General features: G+C 30.2%; 3 non-coding genes across 3 annotated transcripts; all 3 read right to left on the bottom strand.

Annotated features, from left to right (window-relative positions):
- Positions 1-213: 213 nt before the first annotated feature.
- On the bottom strand, positions 214-285 carry TRNAM-CAU. The gene has a single exon. It is a non-coding gene; the product is annotated as a tRNA-Met (tRNA).
- A 4,895-nt stretch (positions 286-5,180) lies between these two features.
- On the bottom strand, positions 5,181-5,251 carry TRNAM-CAU. Its single transcript has one exon. It is a non-coding gene; the product is annotated as a tRNA-Met (tRNA).
- Positions 5,252-10,365: 5,114 nt separating this feature from the next.
- TRNAM-CAU lies at positions 10,366-10,437 on the bottom strand. Its single transcript has one exon. It is a non-coding gene; the product is annotated as a tRNA-Met (tRNA).
- Positions 10,438-18,848: the final 8,411 nt, after the last annotated feature.

The raw sequence follows: 18,848 nt of genomic DNA, 5'->3' as shown, positions 1-18,848 counted from the left end.
GGTTATATTTAGCTTAATCAATAAAATCCTTTGTTCTTGAATGAGGGACTTAGGTTTAAATATTACCTACAACAAAAATCAATTGCTTCTTATTCTTGAATAAGGGACTTGGGTTCGAATATCACTTACAACAAAAATCAATCAATTACTCTCAAGGAGTGAAAAAAAAAAAGCATAATTATAAGAGATGAAAGGCCGAAAGCTTGTCTCATATATCAGAGCCAGGTTTCGATCCTGGTACCTGTGGGTTATGGGCCCACCACGCTTCCGCTGCGCCACTCTGATTTGTTATCAAGTCTTTTAGCTTAAGTTATATTATATGTATTATTATAGGCTAGGCCTGTCAAAAGGAATCTAACCCACCAATCAAATTACACGTTTTTTTTTTTTTTTTTTTTTGAAGCATTTCTTTTTTCTTTTTCTTTTTTTAAGAAATTTTTTAAGCATTTCTGCTTCATATAAAATCCAATACTTTTATCAAATGGCATGCGATTTTTTCTTTTCCAAAATAATAAATACAATTCTTTTGAAATGAGTTTAGAAGAATAACAATTATATATATATATATATTTATATATAAATATTTTGTTTTTTGTTTGTGCCTAAGTTAAATACACTTTTAAAACTTATTGTAATTTTTTTATAATTAAATTTACACTCAAAGTTAAAGATAAGTTTTTATAAGAGACTCTACTCATCCCCCTCCCCCCTCACAAAATAATAATAATAATAATAATAAAGCAACCTAAATCCTAGATGTGGAAAATAGGTTAGGTCGGGTTTGGGTCAGATCAACCTAAATCCTGGATATGGTTTTTTAGATGTTGAAAACAGGTTAGGTCGGGTTTAAGTCAGATCAATTGAGTTTGGGTTAGAAATAGGTTGAGTCAATTGGGTTACGGTTCAAGTCAACCCCTATTTTTTTTGTATAAAAAAAAATATTTTCCACTTAATAAGTCATGCATAAAATTATATGGTGTGACAATACAAATATTTAACAATAATTGATTCCACAATAGGTCAATATACAATCCTCAAAATTTTTATTTAAATACCACGATTGGTTCCATAACAAGTAGATACACAATCATTAATTAAAGATTACACAAAGTATAATTCAAAATAACAATATTATGGACTAAGTACAAATATAAGGGTGCACAACAATTTGTACCAAACATTGAGCCCATTAACAAATTATACATGTGCATTTAAACAAAAACTAATGGCATTGTCATTGTTTTAAAAAAACAAAGGCATTGATTGATCATTCATGTGACTGTATTTAGATGAAACACATACAAGTGACCATTGAAAGTAGTATTGTTAAAAGAACACTACTTCTGTTTAATTATTTTGACTTTTCAAAATGAATGTAAAGATTGGTTCATCTTATTTCTAATGAAAAAAGATATATTTATCATTGTAAAGTTTCTCTTCTGTTACATATGAAGCCAAAGATGTCAATACCGTACCGGAGGCCGTACCGGTTTGGTCACCGGTACGATATATTTCGGATACCGGTCAATACCGGTGTACCGTTTCGGGTTTATCGCTATTTTTTATATTTATAAATATAAATATATATATATATATATGTATGTATGTATGTGTTTGTGTATATATATATTATAATAAATATAAAAGTTTACTATAAAACATTTCCTCAATTTAGAACTAGTTATTCATGGTTTTAGACTTTAGTATCAATTAAAAGGGAAAAAAAATAAAAAAATAAAATAGAAAACTTAAAAGTTACCATTGCATACTAAGAAAACAAATAATACTAATAAGTTAATACAAATAAGTTACCATTTTGTTCTAACAAAAATTCAAAAATTACAAAACTTAAAAAAAAAAAAAAAAAAAAAAAAAAAAAAAAAAACTATTTTCTGTACCGGCCGGTACGCCCGGTACCGGCCGGTATTGCCCAAAATTGGCCGGTACAGCCGGTACGAGGCCGATACGGCCGGTATTTTTTCCGGTACGAAACAGGGGGGTCGAGTGTACCGGATTGCTGGCCGGTACGGTATATTCCGGCCGGTACGGCCGGTACGGTACGGTATTGACATCCATGATATGAACAAGAAAAATTCAACAATTTATTATTCTATTTAAGTGAATAGAAAAGCTTTATCTACTAGTAACAACAAGTAACGACTTGTCACTTAGGGCACATTTGATACACTGAATGAGGATTATGGTAGAAATGGTAATCTCTATTAATGGGAATAAAATGTGTTGTAATGGAATTTTTTTTTTTTTTTCCAAAAATTGTAATGGAATAATTAAACATATGGGCAAATTACAACTTACCCATTTAGGATTTGACTGAAATATAAGTTGCTTATTTGTGGTTTGAAATCTCATGATGCAAGTATTTCACTGGATTCTTTTTTTATCTTGTTTGATCTTGTATTTTTATTTTTATTTTTTGTGTTTTTGGAGGAGAGAGACATAAAAGTGAAGAAAAATTACATATTTAGCCATCTTTTTAGCAGAGATGGTTTACAAAACTCTAACTGAGCTAATCTCAAGTGGATAAAGTATTAAATTTCAAACCACAAATAGATAACTGAAATTTTGGTCAAACCACATGTGGATAAGTTGTAATTTGCCCTAAACATATTCATGAGTTTGGTTGTAAGTTGTAACATTAGAAAAAACAACTTAAAATCTATTTTAGGATATATTTTACTCATACAATTATATTTCTTAAAACAAGATAATTCTTAAAAAATAATATTTTCTAAATTTAAGAGGGGTGAATTAGTTTTTAATTATTTTTTATTTTCATAATTGTTCTGCGCATATGAAATGTTTTTTTTATTTGAAAATATATTAATTTTAGAAATTACTAGACCCACTAAGAAATGAATTCAGATCCTTCAGATTTCTTAGGGTACTCTACCAAATAAATTTTCTTAAATCTTAACCATTCTTTAATGATTTAATGGTCTGGATTTTGCTATGTCAACATTCCATTAATAATAATCTTAATTATTTTGTTTGCAACATTATTTTATTATTTTAAGAGTATTATTAGTGGAATGTTGACATGACAAAATTTAGACCCTTAATCATAAAAAAATGCTTAGGATTTAAAGAAATATATTTGTTAGAGTACCGTAAGAAATCTAGAAGATCTGAATTCCTAAGAAACATCTATTACAACCCTTTTAGAAAGGAATAGTTATTCCTTATTTTAAATAATATTTATTCATAAAAAATGGCTACCCCCTATGATAAAAATATAACCAAACTATTGAATAGTTAAATCATAGGAATAACTATTATGTTACAGTGCCTATTACAGTTTACCAAACATACACTTAAAATTTATTATGACAATGTTATGGACAAAACATTTTTTTTTTTTAATAATGTGACATGTAAGCATTATGTTGGACACGTGAGCAATTTTTTTTTTTTTTTTTTGGGTTAATGAGATGCCATGGATAAAAAAAAAAAACCAATTTCAAAAACCCATGTATTAACATAATTGAATAGTTGAGCTAAAAAATAAAATCATCCCATATTTACAAGGACCAAAATTAACCTCTTCTTTTCTTTTCTTTTTTTATAAGAAGAACAAGTCTTCTATGAATATATTCAAACTTGGGTGGTTTTATATTTGGAAAATATAATAATAATAAATTATTCATTGAAAAAATTAAACAAAAATATTCGGGCAAAACAACAAATTAAAGCCAAAGAACAATGATTAATGCTAGGGACAAAAATTTTTAAAAACCGTTTTCACAACTTATTAAGATTAGGCTTGTGCAACAACCCGCTCAATCTACTTGACTCGCTTTGCTCCACACCGCCCTACATGGATATGATATTTATTTTCAAGTGGGTTGGGTGAGTTTAACTATTAAAGTGGCAATTCGAGTTGGGTGGTGGATTGAGTTTTCTTGTTAGTCTATATCTCATATTAACTTTAAGTGTTTATTTATTATTTAATTTCATGATTTACACATGCTAATATAGAAAATGTGATACTTTTCCAACATATTCCTAAACATACATAGTGACATGGATATGCATAAAATTTTTTTTTTTTTTTGGAGAAAAATTTAAAAAATACTCATACCATAAGACATGATTTCCTTTAATGGTTTTATATTTTTGTTGTAATTCCTTTAATAGTTTATAGGATTAATTAGAGGAAATAATTTTTAAATTTATTTGGTAAAATAAAATTTGAAGTTTAGTATACAACACATAACTAAAATTAACATCCAAATCTACCAAGTTGAAATTGACCAAATTTTCAATCGACTTGTCATTTTGTAAGTTGGTGAGTCGGTGGTGCTTTGGAGTAATATCACTTTTACTTGGACCTATTTCTGACAGTACTTTAATCATGCACCAATCATAATAGACTATGAAAATTATTTTTATAAAGAAATTTGTGAAAAAATTATTGTCATTGGTCTTATTGAAGGACATATAACATATGTTGTCTAAGGGGCCAATGGGTGGGGATATGGATTGTGGAATCAATGCATACCAACATTGTTGAGATTATACTAGATTTTAGGAGATGGAAGATTGTTTTGAATAGTATCCTCTTAGGCCATTAGAGCAGTTACTTGCATTAAACTCTCTATACTTTCTTTATTGTATTTTTAACGCTCTTCTTGTCCCCGATTTGACATTGGTTGGTCATGGATCTTTGATGTATTTTTAATGCTCTTGTGTTTAATTGACTTTGGAGTTGTGGTAGTTTTGGTAAGTTTTTCTTTTAGGAATTCCCATTGCATTGGATTGAACCTTGATTTGTATGGATTTTGCTAATTATATATATATATATATAGAGAGAGAGAGAGAGAGAGAGAGAGAGAGAGAGAGAGAATGGATTTGAAGTACTTAAATTAGTAGGTAAAAATTGTTCCCAACACTAAACCAGTCTAATATAGTTAGCAATTTTGTTCAAGTGACTGTTCCCGTTTGTCTTCATTATATAGTTAGATGGTTTGCAAATACTCTTACTTTAGAATTTTTGTGAGATATATTGGGTTATAGTTAGCTTAATCAATAAAATCCCTTATTCTTGAATAAGGGACTTGGGTTTAAATATCACCTACAACAAAAGCCAATCAATTACTCTCAAAGAGTGAAAAAAAAGGAGCATAATTATAAGAGATGAAAGGCTGAAAGCTTGTCTCATATATCAGAGCCAGGTTCGATCCTGGGACCTGTGGGTTATGGGCCCACCACGCTTCCGTTGCGCCACTCTGATTTGTTGGCAAGTCTTTTAGCTTTTAAGTTGTATCATATATATTATTATAGGCTAGGCCTGTCAAAAGGAATCTAACCCACCAATTAAATTACACGTTTTTTTTTTTTTTTTTTGAAGCATTTCTTTTTTTAAGAAATTTTTTAAGCATTTCTGCTTCATATAAAATCCAATACTTTTATCAAATGGCATGCAATTTTTTCTTTTCCAATTTGAAGTGAGTTTAGAAGAATAACAATTTTATATATATATATATATATATATATGTATGTATAATATTTTGTTTTTGTTTTTTGTTTGTGTCTAACTTAAATACACTTTTAAACTTATTGTAATTTTTTATAATTAAATTTACACTCAAAGTTAATGATAAGTTTTATAAGAGATTCTACTCACCTCCCCTCTCCCCTCCCAAAAATAAAAATAAAAATTAAAGCAACCTAAATCCCGGCTATCTTAGATGTGGAAAACAAGTTAGGTTGGGTTTGGGTCAGATCAATCGAGTTCAGGTTAGAAACAGGTTGGGTCAATTGAGTTACAGTTTAGGTCGGCCCCTATTTTTTCGCATAAAAAATTTTAATTAAAAAAAATGTATTTTCCACTTGGTAAGTCATGCAACAAATTACATGGTGTGACAATACAAATATTTAACAATAATTGATCCCACAATAGGTCAATATACAATTCTCGAAAGTTTCATTTTAAGTACCGTGATTGGTTCCATGACAAGTGGATACATAGTCATTAAAGATTACACAAAGTATAATTTAGAATAACAATATCATGGACTAAGTACAAATATAAGCGTGCACAGAAATTTGTACAAAACATTGAGCCCATTAACAAATTATACATGTGCATTTAAACAAACTAATAGCATTATCATTGTTTAAGAAAACAAAGGCATAGATTGATCATTCATGTGACTGTGTTTAGATGAAACACATACAAGTGACCATTGAAAGTCATATTGTTAAAAGAACACTACTTCTGTTTAATTATTTTGACTTTTCAAAATGAATGTAAAAATTGGTTCATCTTATTTCTAATGAAAAAAAAAAGGTATATTTATCATTATAAAGTAACACTTCTGTTACATATGAACAAGAAAAATTCAACAATTTATTATTCTATTTAGATGAATAGAAAAGCCTTTTCCTTTTCTTTTTTTTAATATTTAAATTATTACGTGCACATCTCACTAAGTTAGATAAATGCATGCCCATATTTTGTTATAATCATATCATGTGTGATCTACAGCATGCCATTATTTTATTTGGGGCACATTTGATTCAATACAATTGTGATTGCATGACATGAGAATATGCATAATTATTACAAGGAATAAAGGAAGATGGGATGAAGTAACTATTGCTATTCATTTGTTTGGTGACAATATTGGAATTGAATTATGAAAATGGTGGAATGAAATTATTTTTAAATTAAAAATTCTAAAATACACTTATTTATAAAATTTTATAAATAAGTGTATTTATATATATATTTTTGATACTCTATATTAACAGATTTAGAATAACAAGCTAGCATATATATTGAACAATTTTATAATTAATATTATTATTTTCTCAAAATTATATATAAATGAAATAAAATACAATAAAGAGAAAGAAGGTTCTTAAAAAAAATATTTAGAAAGAATCGTCAAAGCTCTCTCTCTCTCTCTCTGTGTGATAGGAAGCTCATTTGTTATACTACCTTGGCAATTGGCATCTATATGTAATCTTATTATACTCACTTTTATTTTGGGTTAAAAATTCGAGGTCAGATTGGGTCCAATTTTGCCATATTTTCCCCACTTTTTTCATGTCTAGTGGTTCTGGTGGATATAATTTTTTTAATTTATTTTTTAAGAATCTGGTGGCTATAAAATTCAATGGTTACAAATTAGTACTGGATACTGGAAACCGGATAGACTTAAAAAGATATATTCACATTATTTTAAATTATCTAAACAAATTATGTTTGAAACGAGCAAGTTACACTTACCTCCTATAATGTTTTCATCATTACAATGTCAAAATTCCATATTCATCACATTTGTTCCTCGTGAGCATCTCGCATTTACTTATTTACTTACATGTTTGATTAAGAATATTGATGACGCTGTAATTTATGGATTTCCAACCATGATATTGTTGTGTAAATTTTGCTCTTCTCGTCTTTCTGCTGAATTAATAAGAATTTGTTACTACAACATAAAATTATACCATGCTCTGCAGTCTGCACAAGTAATATATGACCAACCTTGGAGTACAGCAATTTTCTTGTTCAATTTAATGCATACTTTGCATCTGCATAGACCTTACACGCTTTTCTTTTTTGCCAAAACAGCTGTTTCAATGATACCTACGTGCGCTGGAATAGGTCAAAATTTACATTTTGCAAAACAGCACCAAATTTAAAATTTGGTACTTGCAAATGGACCAATAAGTGCATTGGGATCCTTTTAGTAAAATTTTGGGAACATATAAGGGGTCTTAGGCGTAGGCCTCCGGTCTTGATTATCCATAGGTATAGGTATAAATTAAATTGAATAATGGTAAGAGCAATTATCATAAAACAGAGGTATAGTCGAGCAAAAATTGCACAACAGGAGAAGAGACATTCTTAGAATCCAAAGGGCAACCTATCTTATTTGTTTTGGTAAAGACAAAAAGTGTGATAAATCCTTAAGAAATGGTACATACTTTTTTTTTTTGCATGTACTAGACCTATCTCATCTTAACTGTAAACATAGATATTATCTTATTTAAGATATATTTTATAATAATAAATAAACGGTTAAGATTACGTAAATATTGTATATATAAAGAAGAGTGTGTGCCGTAAAATGACGCAAATGATATTACATGCTCAAGCAATTGAGGCATTAACATATGGCAAGTGGGTTGTTTTTAATGTGAATGTGGAGTGACCATATTATGATTCTAGACATAAATGGTTTTAATGTTGTTACCTTATATTTGTAGATTACAATTGAATTTCAGATATGCATGAAATGGTAAACATCCAAAGATACATCATTTGGCCCTCTATATATACAAATGCACCTATTTCAAAGGTTGCACAAAAAACTTTTGCTTTGATAGAATTGGAGATAAACACTGGTCGGTCAGTGATGTACCAAAAATCTAGTTAGAGAATAGTACAAATTTTCTTCTAGCTTTCTGGTAAATCATTGATCCGATTAGTGTTTAAAGTCCATTAAAATATGGATGTAACTTGTAAGAATTCAAGTTGTTTAGAATTGGACATGAATTCTGATCGGTTGACGATGTACCAAAAAATAATGGAGATTAACATATCTCATTTCCTTTAATTTTCTGGTAAATCTTTGATCCGATTAGAATTCAATTTCACATGAAGAATTTGGTATCTTATATCAATATATGAAGAAGCATGTTATACAGGTAAAATCCACATTCTGTCACCATTTTTTTTGGTCCATGTTGCGCTTTATTTCATTATAATATCTCCATTGTTTGTTTGTTTGTTTTTGTTTTTTTGAACGATGCTTTTGTTGCCATTTGAAGATTGTCTCAACTTGATTCTCAAAAAAAAAAAAAAAAAAAAAAAAGATGGTCTCTTTGCCGGTTGATTTCTGATCTAAATATCAGAGTGTACCTGATTTGTGAAGTATTTTCGTTTTAAGAATTAATGTTTTGGTTTGCGTGAAGTTGTCCATGCTCCACAGTCTATCAAAATCATGTTTCAAGAATAAGTGTGATTGGATTGGAAGCCGCAGGAAATGGCTTGTTGCTTGAGCAGTTGGCCTTGACTGCTTAGGGTGGAAGTGCATTAGTGGTCATAGTTTTTTTTTTTTTTTTTTTTAACCCATGACATTTACTTTTGATAATTGCTCTTTAGTCTTTATCATCAGAGCAAAACATCAATTGATTTTTAGTGTAAGCGGAGATCGATCTCCAAATCTTTTATTCAATGATAGGAAATTCTACCAGTTGAGCTAATTAAAACCCACAATGGTCATAATTGAATGGTTCTGAAGGAGAATGATATACAATGTGATGCACCCTCCTTGCTACAATAGCCAATGCCAATGTTATTTTATGGACTAGCCTCATGGACGTATGTACTCAGCGAGTGCTTAAAGACCTTTAAAAATTAATATTGTATTGTCTAATAGTAATTTTTCCCCCTCAAAATAAGTAACTGTCTTGATGTATTTTTTAATTTGACTATATTTTTGGAGTAAATTATTAAAAATTAATTTGACTATGTTACCCCTATCTTTTTACTCTATTCCTAATTGTATTTGTAAAAAAATAAATTTATCCTTAATTTTTGTTTTGGAAAAGTGACTTTGAACTAATCACAATGGATTGAACCCTAATTTGTATGGATTTTAAAGAGAGAGAGACAGAGAGACAAAGAGAGAGATGTTGGAAAAAAAAAATTGGACAAAATGGATTTGCATTACTCCAATTAGCATTTAAATTTAATCCCAACGCTAAGCAAGTTTGATATAGTTAGCAATTTGTTTTAGTGACCATTTTGGTTTTTCCATCAGTACAAAATATTTTGATATTCGTCTAATCTAGTATGCATGTGCGCGTGCAAGCAAGTTTGATCCAATTAGAATTTTGTTCCAAATACCGTTTTGATCTGTCCATTAAAACATTATATTTTGGTTTCAATCGATTTGGGTTGCGTATATCATATTTTAATATCTCATTACATAAAAAAGAGTTTATTGTTACAAACAAACAAAGAGCTTATTGGTTTAGAATTAGGATGAACCAATAATTTAACCATAGTCTTAGCACAAAATTTCAAATATCAACAAAGTTTTTATTTTCTTAAAAAAAATTATGATGAATCAAATCAATTACTCGTGACAATAATATTAAATCATGCAATCAAATTCAAATTTCATATTTCAACAAGGGAATGAATAAAGAACCAAGAAAGAAACTATAATAAGTGGGTCATGATTAAGATGGTTCATTTTTACATTTGAATAAAGCTTTCAATGAAGTTTCTCGGGTAGCAGGTCATGCCGTCATGGTACCAATTAGGCAATTACAAGTTACAACAACAAAATAAGCCAAAAATAAGTGTCGGAAGCTTTTCTCTTTTATCAGAGCCAGGTTTCGATCCTGGGACCTGTGGGTTATGGGCCCACCACGCTTCCGCTGCGCCACTCTGATTTGTTGTAATTTTTCGGAAGTTTAATTATATGAAGCATTATAAACGGTCTTCCATTTCTCAAATGGCATGCAATTTTCTTTTCCAACTCCCCATGCAAGCATCATTGTTAATTTTTTTTAGACGAGTTATAAAAAAAAAAAAAATTTGTAATTTTCTACATATAGATGGACACAATCAAGAATAACATAAATTATATATACACACACACATAATCATTGTTACTTAAATTTAATGTGATTTGTTTTTGTTTTTGTTTGTGCCTAAGTTTATTACACTTTTAAAAATTATTGTAAATTTTTTAATTGAAATTTATACTCAGTTAATGATAAGTTTTTGGGAAATGTTTACTTTCTACCAAAATCTTTCACACCATGAAATGCGAATAAAAAGTAATTATCATCCTACAACTTTTGATTTTTGATTTTTAACAGTTTTGGAGGTCCCCCCCCCCCCCCCCCCCCCGTGGCCTTGGGATTCTTTTATAAACTTTTAGGACCATAGGTCTAATAAAATTAATTAATGTCTAATGTTAATGGTAAGAGCAATTATCATAAAATGAAGGCATGATCAAGAAAAAAAATTGCAAAATGAGAGAGCAGAAAACTTAAACTTCAATGGCAATAAAAAGTGGTAATTTTAGAAAAAAAGATATAACCTTCTTACCTTTTTTTTTTTTTTTTTTTTTTGCTTGTACCAGACCTATCTCATCTAGATCATAAACATAAATATTACCTTATTTAAGATATATTTTATTATAATAGATGAATAGTTAAGATTAAATAAGATATTATCTTATTAAATGACTCAAATAATATTACATGCCGATTCTCAAAAAAAAAAAAAAATCATAACCAAGCAATTGAGGTAATAGCACGTGGTAAATGAGTTGTTTTAATTATGAACGTGGTGTGATGTAATACTATTTGGAGGCCTTTTCAAGCTTCGATTTCTTTAAATTTGATATCCTTGGAAAGTTCTAGATGTCTAATTTTTATAGGCTCTAGTCTTGTTCGATTTGGAGTTATGGTCACCAAGAAATCACATTTGGTAGAAAGGGGATGCAGTGCTAAAATTTTGCAACACATTTCTTGAGAAATTCATTTCTCTCAATTCATGACAGATATCGTCAAGCCCTTTTTGTGAAAGGTATTCGAGACAATATACTTCAATCTTGTTCAAATGAATTGCCCTAATTGTTACTTAGTTGGTACAATTTTTTTCCCCCATGAAAACAGCCAAAAAACAGCCATTTTTTTTTATTTGAAAATAGTAAAACATTTAATTAGGGTTTCAATATATTATTGATATCTCATCCGTTTTAATTCCGATTTTGGCCCGTAAACTGTCGTTTCGAAGGAAAAAAAAAAATGACCTACAAGATGGTCCAAAATTTATCCTGATTGAATGGCTTGATCAAAAAGTAAATTTTTTGACCATGCTCAGTTAGGGTTTTTGATCTAATTCTTGTCAGAAGTGAAAATAACACATAGGGTTGGTTGAATATAGTTTGAGCCTTTGAGGTCTAAAATGATAATTTTAAGTATAACTTTTTTAATATTTAAATATCAATTATATAATATTTATTTAACTTTCTATATTAAATTTTTAAAAGAATAAACCATTGTCCTTGCCCCAGACATTTAAAATTATTATTCAAGTTTTTGTATTTAGTTTTTATTAACATTTATTACAATTGATAATTACTAATCCATTTAATCAACACACTCATAGCAATCTTTTGGTGAAAGCGTGAAACAATTTAGAGATTATTGGCCCAATATTTTGGGGGCCTCCTTCAAGATGTGAGGAACAATACAAAATCCACTTACATAAAAAATTAATTATCCTCCTACAACTTTTGAGACTTTTGTATCATCCTTCTATAAAATTGACTAATGGTGGTATGGTCGAGCAAAAATTGCGAGAGAAGAGAAGAGACATTCAAATAGCAATAAAGTGGTTGTTACCCAAAAAAAGAAAAAAGAAAAAAAGAGAGAAGGAGATACCTTCTCATCTATCGTATTTGTTTTGGCAAAGATGAAAAGTACGATAAATTCTTAGTAAACAAAGTATTTTACTATACATACATTTTTTTTTTTGGCATATACTAGACACATCTCATCTTAACCATAAACATTGATATATTATCTTATTTAAGATATATTTTATAATAATAAATGAACTGTTAAGATTACGTAAATATTTTATATATATAAAAAAGAGAATGTGTGCCGTAAAATGACGCAAAATAATATTACATGCTCAAGCAATTGAGGCATTGACATATGGCAAGTGGGTTGTTTTTAATGTGAATGTGGAGTGAACATATTAGGATTCTAGACATAAATAGTTTTAATGTTGTTACCTTATATTTGTAGATTATAATTGAATTTAGATATACATGAAATGGTAAACATCCAAAGATATATCATTTGGCCCTCTATATATACAAATGCACCTATTTCAAATATTTCACAAAGAACTTTTGCTTTGACAGAATTGGAGATAAACACCAGTCGGTTAGTGATGTACCAAAAAACTAGTTAGAGAGATAGTACAATATTTCTTCCAGCTTTCTGGTAAATCACTGATCCGATTAGTGTTTAAAGTCCATTAAAAGATGGATATCACTTGTAAGAATCCAAGTTGTTTAGAATTGGACATGAACTCTGATCGTTCAACGATGTACCAAAAAATTATGGAGATTAACATATCTCATTTCCTTTAGTTTTCTGGTAAATCGTTGATCCGATTAGAATTCAATTTCACATGAAGATTTTGGTATCTTATGTTAGCCCAATGTAATAGGCCCAAGCCCATTCCTGCTTGTACTAGTAATCTAGGGTTTAGTATGTCTAATATATATCTCTAACATCTTATATCAATATATGAGGAAGCATATAGGTAAAATTCACATCCTATCACATATTTGTTTATTTTTTATGTAGCGCTATATTTCATTATAATATCTTTCTTGTTTGTTTGTTTTGTTTTTAATCTGCTTTTGTTGCCATTTGACTCAACTTGATTCTTTAAAAAAGAAAAAAGAAAAAGAAGATGGTCTCTTTTCCGTTGATTTCAGGTCTAATTATCAGAGTGTGGCTGATTTGTAATTTGCTTTGGTTTGCATGAAGTTGTCCGTACTCCACAGTCTATCAAAAACATGTTTCAAGAACAAGTGTGATTGGATTGGAAGACACAGGAATGACTTGTTGCTTAGCGTGGAAGTGAATGGTCATAGTTGAATGGTTCCTGTGGGAGAACGATATACAGGCTATGCACCATCCTTGCTGCAATTGCCAATGTATTATGGACTAGCCTCATGGACATGTTAAGCGAGTGTTTAAAGACTTTTTTTTTATTTTTATACTTAAATCCTGTTGTGTAATAATACTTAGCATTTTTTTTTTCTCAAAATAAGTAACTGTGTGAATATATTTTTAATTTGACTATTTTTTTCTTGGGAGTAAGGGATTAAAAATTAATTTGACTATGTTAACCCCCCCCCCCCCCCCCCCCCCCCTTTTTTAATTAATTCCAAATTGTATATGTAAAATAATTTTTTCTATTCTTAATTTGTGTTTTGGAAGTATGTATTCAGTATTTGTACAAATCAATAAAATTAATTTACAAAATTCGAAAAATGGAAAACAAAAATCTTATCCAATTATATATACTGGTGGCACTTTTCTCTTTTTTTATTTTTTGGGTAAACAAATTGCACTTTTTTTATTAAAAAAAAATACATTCAGTCATGTCCACTATACTTTCCCTATGTTTGTTTGTTTGTTTACTTTCATTCATTCAAACATAGGGGTTAGAAAGCAAGTTTCAACAATATTAATTCCACTAACTGGAAAAGATACACTACAAAAAACGCATTCTGAAGCTACGTTTTTGAAAAACGTGGCTACAGCTTTTCCTTTGAGCCGCGTTTTTGAAAAACGTGGCTCCACCCCTAGTCCTATAGCCGCGTTTAGTAAATGCGGCGATAGACCAGCATTGAAGCCTGAGGTAAAACAAAATTTCTCTAAAAACAGTACATATATACATACCATGCTATGATGGATAAACTATGAACCTCAGTAGTCAGTACAAGAGGAAAGAAAACTTTCTGCTGGTGAATATGTTATAAAATCTCATAATGCAATTGTATTATTGTAATATAAGTTAACTCAAGACGCATTTCAAAGGTGTATATGATATAGTGACTACTCTAGAGTATCGCATTCTTATTTGCCACCTGAAACATGAAGAACACGGTTTCTTGGCATATTCACATCTAGATCTCCATGACTAGACACATGCAAAATACGTAATGTAAAGGAACAACACAATAGCTCTCATTATCAATGTCAAACATGTATTGCTGAACTTGATTGAATAAGAAGTTTTGGCTAGATTGTTTTAACGAATAGTTGAACTATTGCTTAGTCTTCCTCTCATGTTACTCTTTTTATTGTTTTTTTTAATCCAATGAGCTCTCCCTCATAACATTATTCTGCCAAATTGCTCCATTGTGAGGCCTTTTGATACAAATGTGCATCTAAGCATTGCCGAATTACAATTTCGAATTCATGTTTAGAGTATTATGTATTGCAAGCAAAAATTTGGCAAATTTAACTTGACAAAGAATAATTTGTGCATTTTTACCATGAAGTGGACAAGAAAGCGTTTCCGTTCGGTTTGAGATTTTAGCCTTAGGATGGCTATCTTGCTTGCTAGGCAATTGACCGTTAATTTTAAAATTAACAAATTAATATAGTGCAAGTATGCCTTAGCTAAAGGCCTTCATGCAACTGGTGATCAAATCTGGGCATTGTAGTTTCAAATACTTCTGAAGGGGTTTATTCAAAGGGTTCTGTTAGAAGGCTATCTATTTTCGCGAAGAATTCAAATATTTCTGGGAAGGACATTGTTAGATTGATTAAAATCTCAGCATAAAATCTTTCTGAAAATAAACTTTTTTAAAAACAAACTTTAAATTAACTATATATATTTCAAATAATATGTGCTACTGGGTAGAACTTATAGTATCATCTACCTTTGGATTTGTAGTAATCTCATCATTGTCTGTTATTGGCTTATTAGTATTTATGTCCTTAAATATTGAGATTTCTTTCAGCAAATGTATATCCTTAGGGATTGGAGGTAGGATGAACTTAAAAAATACTTCCGTTTCCAAAATATTAGTACATATTCCATTGTCTATCGTAGAAAAAGGATAAAGTAAAGCCAAAAAAGGATTCCCTAAAATAACTTTAGAGGACAACTTGTCTGCTAAGAAGAAAGGTGTTTTGAAATTGATTTCATTATTATATATGTATGTCTTTGTCAATTTATTACTTATTTTAAGTCTATCATCAATAGCCTGAGTTAATCTGTCTGTTGTTGATTCATAATATTTGGAAGGTATTAATACTCCCTATATGCAATTCATGTCAGCACCGGAATCAACAAGTGCAACAACTGTTAACGAGATATAGACAATAATTGGTTCAATAGTAATATGGATTATGATGAAACAAATTCTAATTCTGAAAGTGATATAAATTATTATAACTATGATAATAGCACAAATAATTGGAGTACTTTAACAGGAGATAAAATCAACCGACAGACTGATAGTTACAATAATAGTTTATTAGACAGAATTAATAAAAAATTAGAATCTTTAGAAATTGTGGAAAGATCCATCATAAACACTAGAGTAGAAAAGAAAAGTGATAGTTTTTTGGACCTACTTGAAAGATTGAAATCTTTAAATTTAGAAAGAGAATTTGAACCTCATCATAGATCACCTTTAACAAAGACCATGACATATAATTGGCATAATGAAAGGAATAGTGTAATAGAAAACTGGCATATCAATAGTAGTAGAAAAGATGATGGAAAATTAAAAGCAACAAAGAGACCTATAGCCATAACATATAAAGACAATAAGAAAGACTATGAGAAAGATAACAAGAATCATGAGTTGAAAGACTTATTCATTGAAAAGAAATAAAACTCATACATCTACCATCCATGGCTTTGATACCATAACATACCCAGGAGAGAGCACAGCAGTAATATAGAAGCATAAACAATGATAAAATAGATTATAAAGAAGAAAATAGCAAAATAGATATATTCAAAATAAGTCAAAACGAAGTATGGAATATGAAAACAGAAACTAGTAAAATCTTACTTGAATAAAAATTTCTGTCTTTGATAAAACTTGAAAACAAACTTCTGTCTTTGATACAAGCTTTGAAAATAAAACTGTTTGGAGAGTTACAAAATTACAAAGTAAAATCTGTCTTTGAAACTGAAAGATTACAAGATTTTGTCTGAAGGGAAGGGTTACAGGATTACAAGAGAGGAAGGATTACAAGAGCCTTTCTAAGGGAGAGAGAGAGAGAGAGCTATCTTCTTTCTGGAGTTGGAAACTTTAAACTAGAGAATTGAACCTCTAAAACTGGACCTTAATTTTGGACCTGTCTTCTGTCTTTAGAGTTTGTCTATTTATAGATGAAGTGAACCATAGTAAGTCTTCAAAAGTAACCTGAGTTAGTTAACTCAAGTTAATCTGTCGGTGGAAGAATATTAATATTGATGAGCAGTAGTCTGTCTAGGAATCTATTAGGTTTCTTTTTACGCATGCTGGTGAGCAGTAGTGACTTATGAACATCTGTCTGTATTTGTCTAGACTATCTTGGATCTATCTGGAAGCTATTCACGCGTGCTGGTGAATAGTGATCTGTCATAATGATCTGTCGCAGGTGAATAGTGATCTGTCGTAATTTTCTGTCCAAGAGAGCATGTCTATCTGTCTATCAATCTGTATCTGCATTGTTATCATAATCTAGCAAATTAAATTTATCTTCATACTGCTCATGCTCATAGAACGCAGTATGATATAGGGAGATAGATAGGAGCACGATCCTTTGTAGTCATTAGTCTAGGATACTTAGCAATCTTTCTTTTCCCAATAAGCCTTCTTGCTAAAGGTCTTGGACCATATACGGCTATCTTGTTGGTGTAGCCATATAAGTGGAAGCCTCTGTCTAATTCCTTCTATACTTCATAAATCTTGTTTCTCATGAAATTAGACCATTCTTGAGCCAGAGCATCTGGATCATCAAGGGATAAATAAGTATCTCATGTATACCAATTGTATTCGGGGATACAACCCCAATCATGGATAAGGACTAAAATGTGTGCTGGTCGAGCTTCCATATAATAACTAATGTCCCAAGCTGAAAGAGTGCTCTAGATAGTGATCTTTATATAATTAAGTCCTCCAATCTATGCGGCTGCTTCTTGGATGACTTTGGGAAATAAACTAATCTGAATTCCAGAAGTTATGATTAATTTGCTAGTGAACCCTGATTCTAGCATTTCAGATAACCATAAAGGATCACAAATTACTAGATCTTCTATCTCTGTGTTGATAAGTAGTCCCGGATAGGGATTGTATCTATCAAAAGTTCCTTCATAAACTCTTTTTGTTTCTCCAAAGCTTTCATACCTATAGCTTTATGGGATAGCCATATGTCGTCTATCATGTCTTCTATTTTGATAAATGCTGTAGAGACTAAAACTTTAAAAAGATACATCCATCTGTCATAAGAGCTGGCTATGGCTTTATGAGTTAGTATATTATGTTGGATTTTAGGAGGTAAAGTTCTAATGGCAAGTCTCGTTTTTTTGCTAAATCTTAGGGTGGAGTTTTGAAAAGCTTGTTCCCATAAGATAGCTTTTTAGAGACTATGATTCTGTCTTTTTGGAGCTTGAATCTCCATCCTCCTTGCCAGGGAGTTGACAAACAAGTGCTTCAATAAATGCACTGGTGCTAACAAGATGTAATTCTAAAGCCTTAAGGGTCTTTTGGAATAAGGGTTTCTATCTAAGGGTAAAGGTTGCCTGTAAATTATCAAGAAGTAGTTTAATATGAAGAGGAAGGTCTATAAATTCTCCATTCTGAAAAATGAGATTAGTGCAGAGCACTTCTTGCAGAGTTTCACTTTTCCCACCACATGAATACATTGCCTCTACTAGCAACGTATCTTGAAGGGATATTGTCTCTATCGAGACACCTTTATGCTTATCCGAAATCTTCACTGAAGGCTTTTGGATTACTTTGGGTTGCACCACTAGTGCCTTGCCCTTTCCTTTCATGTCCGCCTGGGAGGGTCTTTTATTCGTAGTAGTCTGCAATTGGGTTTTGGGAAAAGGATTATGGCTTGAAATATTATTTTGAAAATAAATATTTTCTTGCAAAGCTTCTTTCAGATTCATTTTTAAAACTCTTTTTCCAATGTTTTTCTGTGAAATTTCTTTAAAATTTTTAATAAGAAAATCATTTTTAAATTTTAAAGTATATATAATAGAACAAACTTTTCTTTGTACACCTTTGTGCTCTTGC

The sequence above is a fragment of the Quercus lobata genome, chromosome 12, assembly GCF_001633185.2.
Source record: "Quercus lobata isolate SW786 chromosome 12, ValleyOak3.0 Primary Assembly, whole genome shotgun sequence".
NCBI lineage: Eukaryota > Viridiplantae > Streptophyta > Magnoliopsida > Fagales > Fagaceae > Quercus > Quercus lobata.
This window is presented reverse-complemented; position numbering and strand designations above follow the sequence as displayed.